Source organism: Aethalodelphis obliquidens, unplaced genomic scaffold (assembly GCF_003676395.1).
Source record: "Aethalodelphis obliquidens isolate GAN/ISIS:26980383/991018 unplaced genomic scaffold, ASM367639v1 scaffold11, whole genome shotgun sequence".
Classification (NCBI taxonomy): Eukaryota; Metazoa; Chordata; class Mammalia; order Artiodactyla; family Delphinidae; genus Aethalodelphis; species Aethalodelphis obliquidens.
This window is the reverse complement of record NW_020837955.1, coordinates 44,561,975-44,574,137: the sequence shown is the minus strand read 5'-3', so window position 1 is coordinate 44,574,137 and position 12,163 is coordinate 44,561,975. Positions and strand designations below refer to the sequence as shown.

General features: G+C 57.1%; 1 protein-coding gene across 14 annotated transcripts in view; it reads right to left on the bottom strand.

The window, feature by feature from the left end:
• Positions 1-3,792: 3,792 nt before the first annotated feature.
• Positions 3,793-12,163, bottom strand: part of JAKMIP3 (Janus kinase and microtubule interacting protein 3) — a 107,768-nt gene continuing 99,397 nt past the window's right edge. For all 14 annotated transcript variants that reach the window (XM_027112983.1, XM_027112985.1, XM_027112991.1 and 11 more), the window contains one exon: positions 3,793-5,300. The gene's annotated coding sequence lies outside the window, so the exon portion shown is untranslated. The remainder of the gene's footprint in view (positions 5,301-12,163) is intronic.

Sequence of the window (12,163 nt, the reverse complement as noted above, 5' to 3'; positions counted from 1 at the left end):
AGCTTAGGACCGAGAGGCGAACTTGTTTAGGGTGGGCAGGAGGAGAGGGTTGCGACTGGTCCCGGCCAGTGTGTGTGCAGAGTCTGCACCCGGGATGGAGAGTGAGCGTTCCGACAATGTCCTGCCAGGACCCCCTTCCCCCCTGGCCAGCCGAGGGCCCGCCACCAGCTCCCTGATGACCCGAGGCACCCAGGGCCGCGGGGATTGAATGCAATCTCAAGTCCAGGCTCAGGCTGGACTCCGTCCGGAAAGATGTTTCAGGCCAAAGCCGGGCTCATTGGAGTATTGCCCGGGCAGGGATCGGAACGCCAGGCCATGCGCTGGCCCTGGGACCGGACAGTGGAGACACCTCACTGTGAAACACCTCATTGTGAGGCTGCCCCAGGGCCAGTCCCGCGAAGCTTGATGTCAGGTGGGAGGTTGGAGAGACACAGAAGGGATAGAAAGAGACCGAGAGAGACACACAGAGAAAGAGCTACCCAGGACCCAGGACGGACCGGAGAGGCAGACCAGGGCAGGAGAGGCCAGGCCTCCGGGCGGGTTCTGAGGAGGGGGGCGCGCAGGATAGAAGTCCAGGCTCAGACACGGCCAGTCAGGGAGAAGAAGAGCCCTCGCGTCCCCTCGGAGGAGCTGGGGGCTGGTGGAAGAGGGCGAGCCCCTGGACTGCGCCCCAGCGGCCTCCGGCGTGGACGTGTGGCGTCTCAGGGAGTCCAGGGCCCGCGTCCCCCTCTCACTGGCCCCGATGCCCGCGCCTCTGCACTGCGGCCACTACCTGCTGTGGGCCGCGGGCCTGGGCCACGCTGGGCCTCTCTGGGAGACTTGCAGCAGCCTCTGGGCCGTCTCCGCCTGGCTCGCTGCGTCCCTCCTGGTGGCAGCTTGGCCCGCTGTGGGGCTCTCCTGCTCGCGGACCCTGGTGTACGCCTCCCCGCGCGTCCAGCTGCAGCGTCTTGTTCTCAAAGGCGTCCTCCAGGCAGCGGAAGACTCCGCCAAGCTTGGGCCGGCCCGGGCCTTCCTGTGCCCCGCATCCCCGGGCACGTGGGCAGAGCCTCTGCTGGCTCCTGCGGCCGCCGTGCTGCCACGGCGGGAGCCGGCGAGGGGCGGCGGTTCCTGGAGCCTCCTGTGGCGGGGTCTGCGAGTTCTCGTGGACTGGGCGGAGCCGGGCCTGGCGCCCCCCCCCCCAGCCCCCCAGCCCTCCCCCCACCCCTCAGCCCGGCCTGGCGTCCGCTCGGAGCTGGCGCTGTCCACGCAGGGAGTGCTGAACGCTCCGGAACTGGGCCGAGGGCGCGCGTTCTGCCCCAGCGAAGCTCCGCAGCTCGCCCCCGGGGCAAACCGGGGTTCCGACCTCCAGCTCAACCCGCAGAAGGGCAGGCGGGGACCACGCACGGAAGAAACCACAGTTTTTCGGAACTCCAGCCACATTTCCAGGCCCTGTGGGCGATCTCACGTCAGGGAAGGAGGCTCTGACTCTGAAACATTTGGCGAGTCGTGAGGGCCAGGCCGGCGGTGGCGGGGGGGGGGGAGGGAATGCGCCCACGGGAGCTGCTCCTGACTGCCCTTAAAAACAAGTTCAGGGCTTCCCTGGTGGCGCAGTGGTTAAGAATCCGCCTGCCAATGCAGGGGACACGGGTTCGAGCAGGGGAACAGGGGACATGTGGTCTGGGAAGATCCCACATGCTGCGGAGCAGCTAAGCCCATGCGCTGAGCCTGTGCTCTAGAGCCCGCGAGCCACAACTACTGAAGCCCGCGCGCCTAGAGCCCGTGCTCTGCAACAAGAGAAGCCACCGTAATGAGAAGCCCGTGCACCGCAACGAAGAGTAGCCCCCGCTCGCCATAACTCGAGAAAACCCGCGTGCAGCAACGAAGACCCCATGCAGCCAAAATTAAAATTAATTAATTAATTTAAAAAATGTTCAAGGTTTGGGGTGAGACACAGTAGGAGGACTCTCAGCCCACGCAGAGTCACAGGGTGATACTGTCACTCAGTCGATCCCTGCAGGGACTGTTTTTTAAGGAAAAGACATCCCAACCCTTCCGTTCTGTTAGTGCAGCCGGAATTTCAAAGCGTAAGTTGGGACAGTGAGAGTCAGTGCGAGGACACTCCAGTACTGGCTGGCATAAGAACACCTGCAGAGCTAAATCCTCACTTTCCCATCCCCTTGTCCCAGTCCCACCTTGGTTTTCCACTCCCCCAAAGAGATCAAACAGGCTTTAACCACCTGTGTGGGATCACTGTGACTAAAATGTGTTCTTATTCATCCACAGAAATTCTTTCACCATTCTCAGCGGTTGACTTTTCTTTTCTGGTTCTCATTTGACAAACAGCTACAGGAGCAGTCCTCCCTGGTGGCTGACTTCAGCCAGGTGCTGCCAGGACCTCTGATTTCAGAGTCTGTGCTCCAGAAGACTCCCCATGACTTAGGATGAGGCTATATGTGAGATGCCCGGCACCCCTCCCTAGTGAGCAGAAGGCCCAAGTTCCCTTTTTGGTGTGGAAAGAGGCACTGTCGTTCAGAGCGTGGACACGGAACACAGAAGTGGCTAACATAGCAGATACGTCCAAACTTTAATACTTTGTGAGGAGGAGAACTTTGATATTCTAAGACTTAAAACAACCTTTTATTAAAAACTGTACAATAATTTACAAATGAGTAAAAATTCTCTGGTATATATCATAGGAATCACAATACAAAAATATGTGTAAAATTTTGTAGCTGATCACCATACAAACCTATTTTAGGCCTCTGAATACTGTTTAGCACTGAACAGAGTTATCCGGTGTGTAGAGTGTGGTTATTAAGGAACTGCTTCAGGGAACACGAATACTGCCTGGCGCATTGCTGTGAGAAAACAAGTCCTCATTCATTTCTGCATAAATTTACAATAAAGCTTTTTAAAAATATACAGTAAACAAATATATGACTTGATACATAATTTACACCTTGATTTTCCTGAGCCTAGACGTAAATCCATTACTGTGTTAAAACACACAATCCATCTTAAGGTCAACGATGCAGTAACGGTCAGTGTAGATTAATGTCACAGCGCCTCCAAACCCACTCCCGGCACACCCTCCTTCCTGACTGCCAGAGTTGGTGTTCACAGCCCTGTAAGGCACTCGGGGCATCCTGAAGGCTGCAGGTTCCTCGAGGGCAGAGCCCTTTAAGGAAGAGCCATGGTCCTTCAGCGACTGGAGCTCTAGACCATGGAAGCAGGTACACACATCCGTGTCAACAAGGAAAGCTGAAATTTACATGGATTTGTAGTTTAGACAAATGAAAACATTTGTGTTTTTCTGGGTATTGTGCACACAGTGATTATGGCGATAACCGTTACGCTGTATACATGTCCACATCCCGGTTACACAGTAAACACTTCTGTGCTTCAGCCTTTCAGGGTCCTTCCTCTTGCTGCATTAGGGAGTGGCACACTTACACACACGCGTCCCCTGTTTGAAGAGCTAGCGGTAAGAGAGTCCCGATACTCGCAGGGAATTCAGTCCAGCCCACTGGCTTTGCAACAAGGTACACTCTAGAATTTAGAAAGCGCATGTTATCATGAAATACTTGAATTCTTCAGATGCTCATTGGACCAGGAGGAATCAGTGACAAAGGCTCATGTTTGCCCCTTTCTCTCTCTCTCTTCTTCTTCTTCTTTTCTTTTTTTTTTTTTTTTGGTACGTGGGCCTCTCACTGCTGTGGCCTCTCCCGTTGTGGAGCACAGGCTGTGGATGCGCAGGCTCAGTGGCCATGGCTCATGGGCCCAGCCGCTCCGTGGCATGTGGGATCCTCCCAGACCGGGGCACAAACCGGCGTCCCCCACATCGGCAGGCGGACTCTCAACCACTGCACCACCAGGGAAGCCCTTCTTCTTCGTTTTTGTTTTGCAAAAGCCCAATCCTGAAATGCTGGATTTTGTAATCAGATGAAAAGAAGGTGCCTATGATACATGAATAAGAACAATATCTGAAGAGAAGAATTGGCATTGCAACTGAATGTGTGCTTTCCTGAATGTACCAAATGCAATTTGGTACGTGAAGTATTATTTAAAACATTCACTGAGCCACTTTCCCTTTCCAGTGCACATCCTTTCTACATACAAACAATAACAACTTCATAAGCACTGGTACATATTTACATGCTTCTCTTTCCTGTAGACTTTGCCTTCTTTTAAAAATTACAAAGCTGTGCTTAAGAGTGTCCGGGGTGTGGGGTTGCATACGAAGAACTCCAGACATATGTACGACACACAAAATCATGACGACCCAAATAAACTCGAGGGGTGTGAATCTGCGTTTCACACGCACATTCTGGGATCCGAAATGGCCAACCTGCACAGCTGCTGTCCCCGCACAGGTACACATGGGGCGGGCAGGCCCACAGGGAGTGCTTGGAGCTGCGGGGTGCTTCTGCATGCTTCCATCCTACAGTCCATCAGGCTTCAATCTGGGAGCTCATCCATAGCTCCACGGCGGCTTTTGTTAACACAGGACTATTGTCTGCTGTTTGGTTCTGAGTACGACAAATGTGCCAAGACGAGGCCGTCATTAGACCAAGACTAAAGTGTGCAGGAAGGACTCAGCCAGATTTCGGACTTGAGATACAAACCCTGACTCCAAGCTCAGCTGGAGAAGCAGTGAACTGGCCTCATTTTCTGTTCAAGTGACTAAGTGACTGTGGCTTTAATGACAATAGAAAGGATGTGTCCTTCTTGGACAAGTGTTGATTAACAATGCATTGCCCAGCAGAAAACCTGCACCCTCTAGAGAAAAAAGCACGTCTGTCTGACTCTATAAGCTTTCTCCCAGTTCATCCTGGTCTGGCTGCCACTGTCATCTGCACCGTAGTTGAACGTTTCTTCCGACACAAATATAAAGTGAACCTAACACTTCCAGACAACATAGGCGTACCTCCCTCCAGCCGTTGGGCAATGCAGTTTATGTTTCTTTTATACAATGTTGTCCATTACATTCTCATCTGGCTGCACTCTCATTACGCAGCAGGTCAACTTCTAGGTGCCTCAGAGAGCCCAGTCCTGTGCACTGTCTTCTGATAGAGCACATGTGTGTGCAAACACACAGACTCATGCGTGCACACACACATGCACACGTACCCCCTGCAAATTCAGCACTGACAGCACAACCTTAGGCCCCCAAGGGTGCGAGGTCAACAGATGCACCACCTCCAAGCCGTGAGTCGGGCTGTGTCCGAATGCGGGCAGACTCCCCCGGGCCGTGGACCAGGATGCTCGGCGGGAATGGAAATCACGCTTCAAATAGGCTTCAGTGACGTGCTGCTTCTTCTCTGAAAAAGAGCGAAGACAAATGCTTTCTGTTAGTGTGAGACATCTGAGCCACTGGCGGGGACTCCCGGCGGGGAAGGTCTGGAGAAATGACCAGGCGCTGGCTCTGTAGGTGGACATCCGGTTGTGGTAGCTCTGGCCCAGACACGGCGCCACACTTGTGCCTCTGGGAGATGCAAACGGCTCTTCCCAGGAGATGCGAGGCCACAAAGACGAGTCCCCGTGCCCCATGAGACCATGTGCAGAAGCGACCTCAGTGCCCCCTCCCACCTGTGGGAGAGTGCTCACGTTTCCGCCCAATTTTCATTTCTTCTTAGTACTTAGAAAGTGGGCCTCTGTTAGGTACTAATTCTTCCTTTTTACCTTTTACATCTTTAATATTTAGAAGTTAAGAAGGAGCTTCCCAGGTTCTTTCTAACATGCAGGGTGGACCCTGGAGCAGCAGCATCGGTGGGTGAGAGGCAAGGGGGAGGGGAGGGGAGGGGAGGGGAGGGGGAGGGGCGGGGTGGTGGAGCGCACCACCTGGGGTCACAGACATTAGAAACTCCACAGAGTTTTTTTGGTTTTTAACTTTAAAACCAACTTCTCAGTCAGAGGACACTCCAAGTAGAATGAACGCTGAACGCATTAGAATCGCACGTGTGCTTACTCTACCAAGCATCGCACACATCATGGTTGAAATCTGCTGCGTTAAACTTACGTTGTTCCTTATGCCTGCGATCTCATCCATCTCTAAATAGGTTCTAGTCAATTCATCCACTTCTAGTGTGTTAGAAAGGACCCTCTCGTTCTGCAGATGGAAAAGCTGAAGGCTGGAGATTACAAGGGGTTTCCCGAGCTCGCAGTTCTAGGCTGGCCAGAGCCAGGGCCCTGACCACCCGCTCACCGTCCTCCACGCATGTCACTGCCTTCCTGAGCTAAGATGATAACTGTCTGGGCTGTGAGCTGCACACACGCAAACACAGAACAAGAATCTTGGCGAAAATAAGGTGCAGAATTCGAAACAGTCACTCCCCAGTTTGAAGGGACAAGGTGACAACATGTGGCTGCCTGAGGTCACTGGATCCTCTCCTGAGCCAGTCCTACCCTACTGTGCTAATGTTCACCACCACTGTGCCCAGGACGGGTGGCTTTCTGCTTTCTCCGGGACTGCAGCACTACACATGCACACTTACACGCACGCACACACGCACCGAGGCATGCTTCTGCTTCCAAGCTTCCAGACCTCTCAAGTCCCTACAGGCCCCTCAGTCCCATGTCCTCCGATATGGTGTCCTCCACCCCTCCCTTTTCGGCCGCTGGCCCAACTTCCTGACCATCCCCCCAGTCAGCCCAAGATCTCACCACGTTGAAGCCATGCGAGACGCAGGACAGGCGAGCGTGGGGTCATCTGGTGGGTCTGCCCTTGGTCCCCTGGCCCTGGGGGGCTTCTCCCTTGGTCAAGAGCGGCCCTTTGGGCAGAAGCTGGGCTGCAGTCTGCACAGGGGCCTGCCTGCCAGGTTGGCCCTTGATTGGCATCTGGAAACCTGGCCTTGGAAACTCTCCCGGAGAGAAGAGGTTGTGCTCGTGGCCTGGCCTAGACTGTTTGTACAAATGATGTGATTTACGGCAAACACCTGCCTCCTTCTGAGGGCCGGCATTCTAACGGGCAGGCGGTGCCCACATGAGTAGCCCCAGTACCATCCCTGAGCTCCGAGTCTCCAATGGACACCCCGGCTCCCCAGCAGAGACAGCGCACACACACAGCTGCGTTTTCAGGCTGGGGAGGGTGTGCTCTGTGTGGCCTCCACAGGTGGGAGGAAGTGTAGGGCATCTGCTCCTGGGTCCCTCCAGCCTCCTCCTGCGTCTTCTGCCCTTACAGAGCCACCTGCCTACCTTGATGACATCACTGCAATAGATCCGAGCCGTGGTACCACTCTGTACTGAGTCCTGAGAATCCTGGTGGGCCACTGAGCCTGCGGGTGGCCTTGGGGACCTGGGAGCACCCCACTTCCACTGTTTTCTGGAACCTCAGGAGGCCGTGAGGCTGCAGAAAGGAGGAGACATGGTCTTTGGCCTTCGTGAGCACGTCGGCCCACTTACTGGGTCGTCATTTATCTGACTGTGAATTAGTGGCCAGGCACGACCTGCGTGTGTACTGGGGTCCACACAGGATTCCACAGTGAGCGAGCTGGGCACGTCCCTGCGTGTGCAGCGCTTCACAGAGAGGCGGGAGGACAGTGCACTGATGGAGACGAGGATGCGCGTTGTGTGGGAGGAGGGACGCAGGGCGTGGAGGGAATCATGGCACGTGGTGGCGCTCCCAGCCCAGGGGGGCGGAGTCTGCTGGCCTCCTGCCTGGTGAGGGGTGATGTCTCGATAACGGTGGGCACCGCGGACCGCACCCTTACCTTCCTTCTGGAGGGAGAGGTTACGTGATTTTATATCAGGCTGCGCTGAGGGTGGGAGATGAGGTATAAAGGACAGGAGGACGTTGATAAACAACGTCACTAAGTGGGTTCATTTCATAGTTACCAACATGGACAGACGAGGGACAAGAGGACAGGAGGGCATCTGGCCAGACCACGGCCCAGCTGGCAGCAGGGCTATTTTTACATTGGTGCCCAGCCCAATAGGCACAGAGATGTCAGAACCTCGCTCAGAGTTGCAGAAGCAGAATTCTCATCAGTAACACCCATCGGTAACAGACGCAAATGCACTCGTACATATGGATTAGGAAACAACATTCTGATTTAGGTCAAAATAGAGTCCAAGTAACCGGCTCCGCCGCCTGTGTTTGTGCTGGGGAGTCCCACTGGGACCTCAGCTGTTAGGAGACATGAAGCTGTTGGTAGGGATGACCAGCGCCTTCCTGGGGTCAGAACCAACTACACTGGGCACCGTGGGAAAGCCCACGGGGCCTCTTGGGGTTTCCAGAAACACACACAAGACAAGTGAACCCGGGTCCGCACACTGAACCCAGAGGTCCAGGCAGGCAAGAGCCCAACTCCACAGGCACTTGGCAGGGGTAGGGCCCTGCAGCCCAGATCTTTGCTCTCTGCCCCCAAACACACCCCCACTCCAGGCCCCAGCCCCTCAGAAGTAACCCACACAAATCCATGTATGATCAGCTTATGGGACAGCGGAGGGTGGGCTAAAACCAGAACCTCTCCACGTGAGAACTACTATTCTGGGAAGTCGTAGACAAACATTTTCAAACCCAACAGAAACAGATGGCGACAACAAACTCGTTTGGGGCCAAGGTCTTCTTTCCCCAAAGCTCTGACTTGGGGGAAATATCAAGAAATAGATGGTCTTGGGGACTTCCCTGGTGGTCCAGTGGTAAAGAATCCACCTTCTAATTCAGGAGATGCGGGTTCGATCCCCGGTCAGGGAACTAAGATCCCACGTACCACGGGAACTAAGTCTGCGCGCCACACCTAGAGAGCGTGGGTGCCGCAAACTACAGAGCCCGTGTGGTCCGTGTACCACAACTAGAGAAGAGAAAACTGGCACGCCGCAACTAGGAAGAAGCACGTGCGCCACGACGAGAGATCCCACACGCCACAACAAAGATCCCGTGTGCCACAACTAAGACCTGATGCAGCCAAATAAGTAGATAGACAGACAGACAGATAGATAAAGTATGTTTTAGAAAACTTACAAGAAAAGAAATAGGTGGTCTCGCCCAGACCCAGCTTAGCTTCCTTCTGCCCCCATCAGCTCTCCACAGGGCCTTTCCATCAATCCCACAGATGGTGACAGTACTGCTGTCAGTCCCCCAACCCTGGGCCATTTACAAGGTCCTTCTCCCAGCCCCCCACAGAGGAGTGCCCACTGCGGGAGGCCCACTCTGCTCCAGGGCGGGCCACACTCACGCCGTGCTCCGCTCAGGGTCTCCTCCTGGTTCTGACTCTGCAGCTGCCTAGTGGACACACAGGAAAGGCGGCAGCCTATTGACGGAGACGGCCACACACGGGTGTCGCCCCAGCACTCTTGAAAGTTGCGATGGTTCACGTTATGTGTCAACTTGACCGGGCCAGGTTTGCCCACGCGTTCACCAAACTTTATCCTGTGTACTTGGTTGGGGGGGCGGAGGGAGATTGAGGGTGTTTCTGGATGAGATTAGCATTGAATGGTCAGGTGAGTAAAGCCCATGGCCCTCCCCAGTGCAGGTGCGCCTTGTCCAGTCAGCTGAAGGCCTGACTAGAACAAAAAGGTTGAGGAAGAGGGAAACCCTCTGCCTGACTGCTGAGCGGGGACAGGGGTCCTCTCCTGCCCTCAGACTTGGACGGACACACGCGCTCTGCTGGGGCTCCCGCTTGACGACCACAGATCTTGGGGCTTCTCAGCCTCCACAGATGTATGAGTCAATCTGTTACAGTAATTCCCTCTGTCTATACGGACAGGCCGATGGAGAGAGATATGGACAGATGGATAGACATGAGCCAGCCTACCGGTTCTGTTTCTCTGGGGAACTCAACTCTACAAATGCATTACCTGGTTAGCCACCCAACCTCCTCAAAGCAGGAGGCCCAGGTGGACACAGGTCAGCTCACCTGTCGTGGCCACGTGGCTAAGAGAGTGCAGAGGGAGGACCCGAGCCCCGAGCCGTGTGACCCCAGAGCTGCCCTTCCCACCTCGCTGCTGCCGAGTTTCCTGAGTGGCAGCCATGGCCCCTCCCACGTCTCACACGAGCAACCTGACAAAAGACCACAGACGCCGTGAAATGGGCTCCGAGGCCTGAAGAGCCCGGGGTGTGTCAGAGGGTCACTTGAAGAAAATTCAAACTGAGGAGAAACACGAGGTGCAGCCAGGAAGCAGCCCGGTGTCCTCACAACCTGAACTCCGGGGGGGGTTAAAGGCACCTGTGGGGTGCAAGTCGGGTCCCAGGACCCTCAGCACCTCCCGGGCTTGTCAGAGACGTGGACCCTGGGCCACGCCGCCTGGCGGAACCAGGCACTTGGGGGCTGGGCCGTGGTCTCGGTTTAATAAGCCTCCAGGTGACCCGGGGTTACGCCAGTTTGAAGGCCATTTCCATGAACCTGTATTCCTGAGTCTCCCAAAACCTCTTCCCTTAACAGCCATTGTACAGAATAACTACATGAGCCTAACCGTCTGTTTGCCGCGTTTTCTACCCAGTAATTTGGGGATTAGAGACCTGAGGCCTGCCTCAGCTGGGGCGGACATTCCAGGGCCACAGGGAGCCCTCTGGGTGCTGCCCACCTCCTCCACAGGGCCTGGGATGTTTGCTGGTGGGACCCGCCGGCCTTGACCCCTCCGGGCACTCCCACCTCGCTGGGCATCAAGGGTGCCTGTGTGCACAGGCTCGCAGTCTGACCTTGGCCTGAGATCAGCTTGGCGGTAGACCAGACCCGGGGTGCGCGTCGGAAGACCCGTCCCTGCCCAGCACTAAGGTCACAGCGCCCCGGAGTCCACACCAGCCTCCTGAGACTCAGGGTCCCTCCCCGCCCAGCTCAGCAGCAGGGGTGCACAGGGCGTGAGAGCCCAGGGTGAGCCAGGCGCACCTCTGCGGGGTGAACTCAGTCACAAAATGCACCTGTCTCCCCTGCAGGCGGCTCCCTGCAAAGCTGTATTTGCTTTGACTCTGTGCGTCTTTTCATCTGTGAAATTCTCTGCCGTCCGCCGGCCAGACGCCAGCCTCCTGACCCAGAGCTGCCTCTCTGGGCCCAGCGGGAAAGGCCAGCGGGAGGCAGCCTCCTGAGTGACCTCACGGAGCTCCCAAAGGCCCCACCTGCGCTCCTCCCTCCACCCCCAGACTGCGCGTCCGACGGAGCCCCCGCTCTGGAGGTGGAACTCTGAGTTAGCCATCTCCTCTCATGTGAAGTGAGGCCCCCGGCCTCCAGGCCCCACCTCTCAGGGCCCCCAAGACCTCGGCTCCCTGGAGTGCCAGGGCAGGGGAAGTTAGGGCGTCACGGAGGGCGTTAGGCGATGGCCTGGCGAGTAGAGGGGCCCAGGCTTCCGTGAGTTCTGCCCAAAGCTGCTTGCCGGGAGCCCCGGCGACCTCTGTTCTGTCCCCTCCTCCAGGGAACCACAGAACCAGCAGAGCTGGCAGGGCAGGGGTCCTCCTGCGGCAGGAGGTACCTGGAGCAGACCCAGCCGAGACCCACCCAGGAGGGAACGGGGGGTGAGCACGGGAGGCGGGGACCGCGGGAGCCAGGGGAGGGAAGCCAGCCTGGAGAGAGGAGGGGGCGGGCTGCTGGGGGGACGCACCTCTGCCGGGGACAGCGTGACACGGGCACGGGGCCAGGGGGCTCGGGCCGCGGACTGGATCCCTGGACCCCCGGCCCGCACTGGCTGTGCCTGGGGGCACTGTCTGGTCCCAGGTCCACCGTGGCCGCCCCGTGCGGGGGCTCCTGCCCTCCCGCCGCCTGCTCGCCTCTGGCCTCCTTCCCCCCTCGACTGAGCAGCCCACAGGGAGCCCCGCGGCCCCGCACATCAGCAGCCCCTGGCACCTCCTGCAGAGAAGGCAGCTCCTGGCAGCTTCGGGGCCGTGCATGCTGGGTCCGCGGCCCAGAGCGTGGACAGGGTGTGGCGGCCAGGCACCGCCACAGGCTGGGCCCCGGCTGGCCAGGTGGCGGGCACACCACTGGGCTCTTAGTGGCGCACAAGGTGGTGGCCCTGGGGCTCTGGAGGGCAGGGTGGTGCCAAGCGCAGGGTGACAGGCATCGCGCATCAGAGCCCCGGGGCTGGGCTCCCCTGTTCGCGCTTGCTCAGTCTGGTGAGGGGCCCGTCCTCCACTCCCATGGCCTCACACGTCCCTGCCCCTGGGTACCAGGAGGAACATTCCGGTGAGGGGGTCGGGGTGGGGTGGGGGAGGAATTCCAGCAGGGGGCAGGGGGGAAGCTTCTGGTGCTGTGCTCCC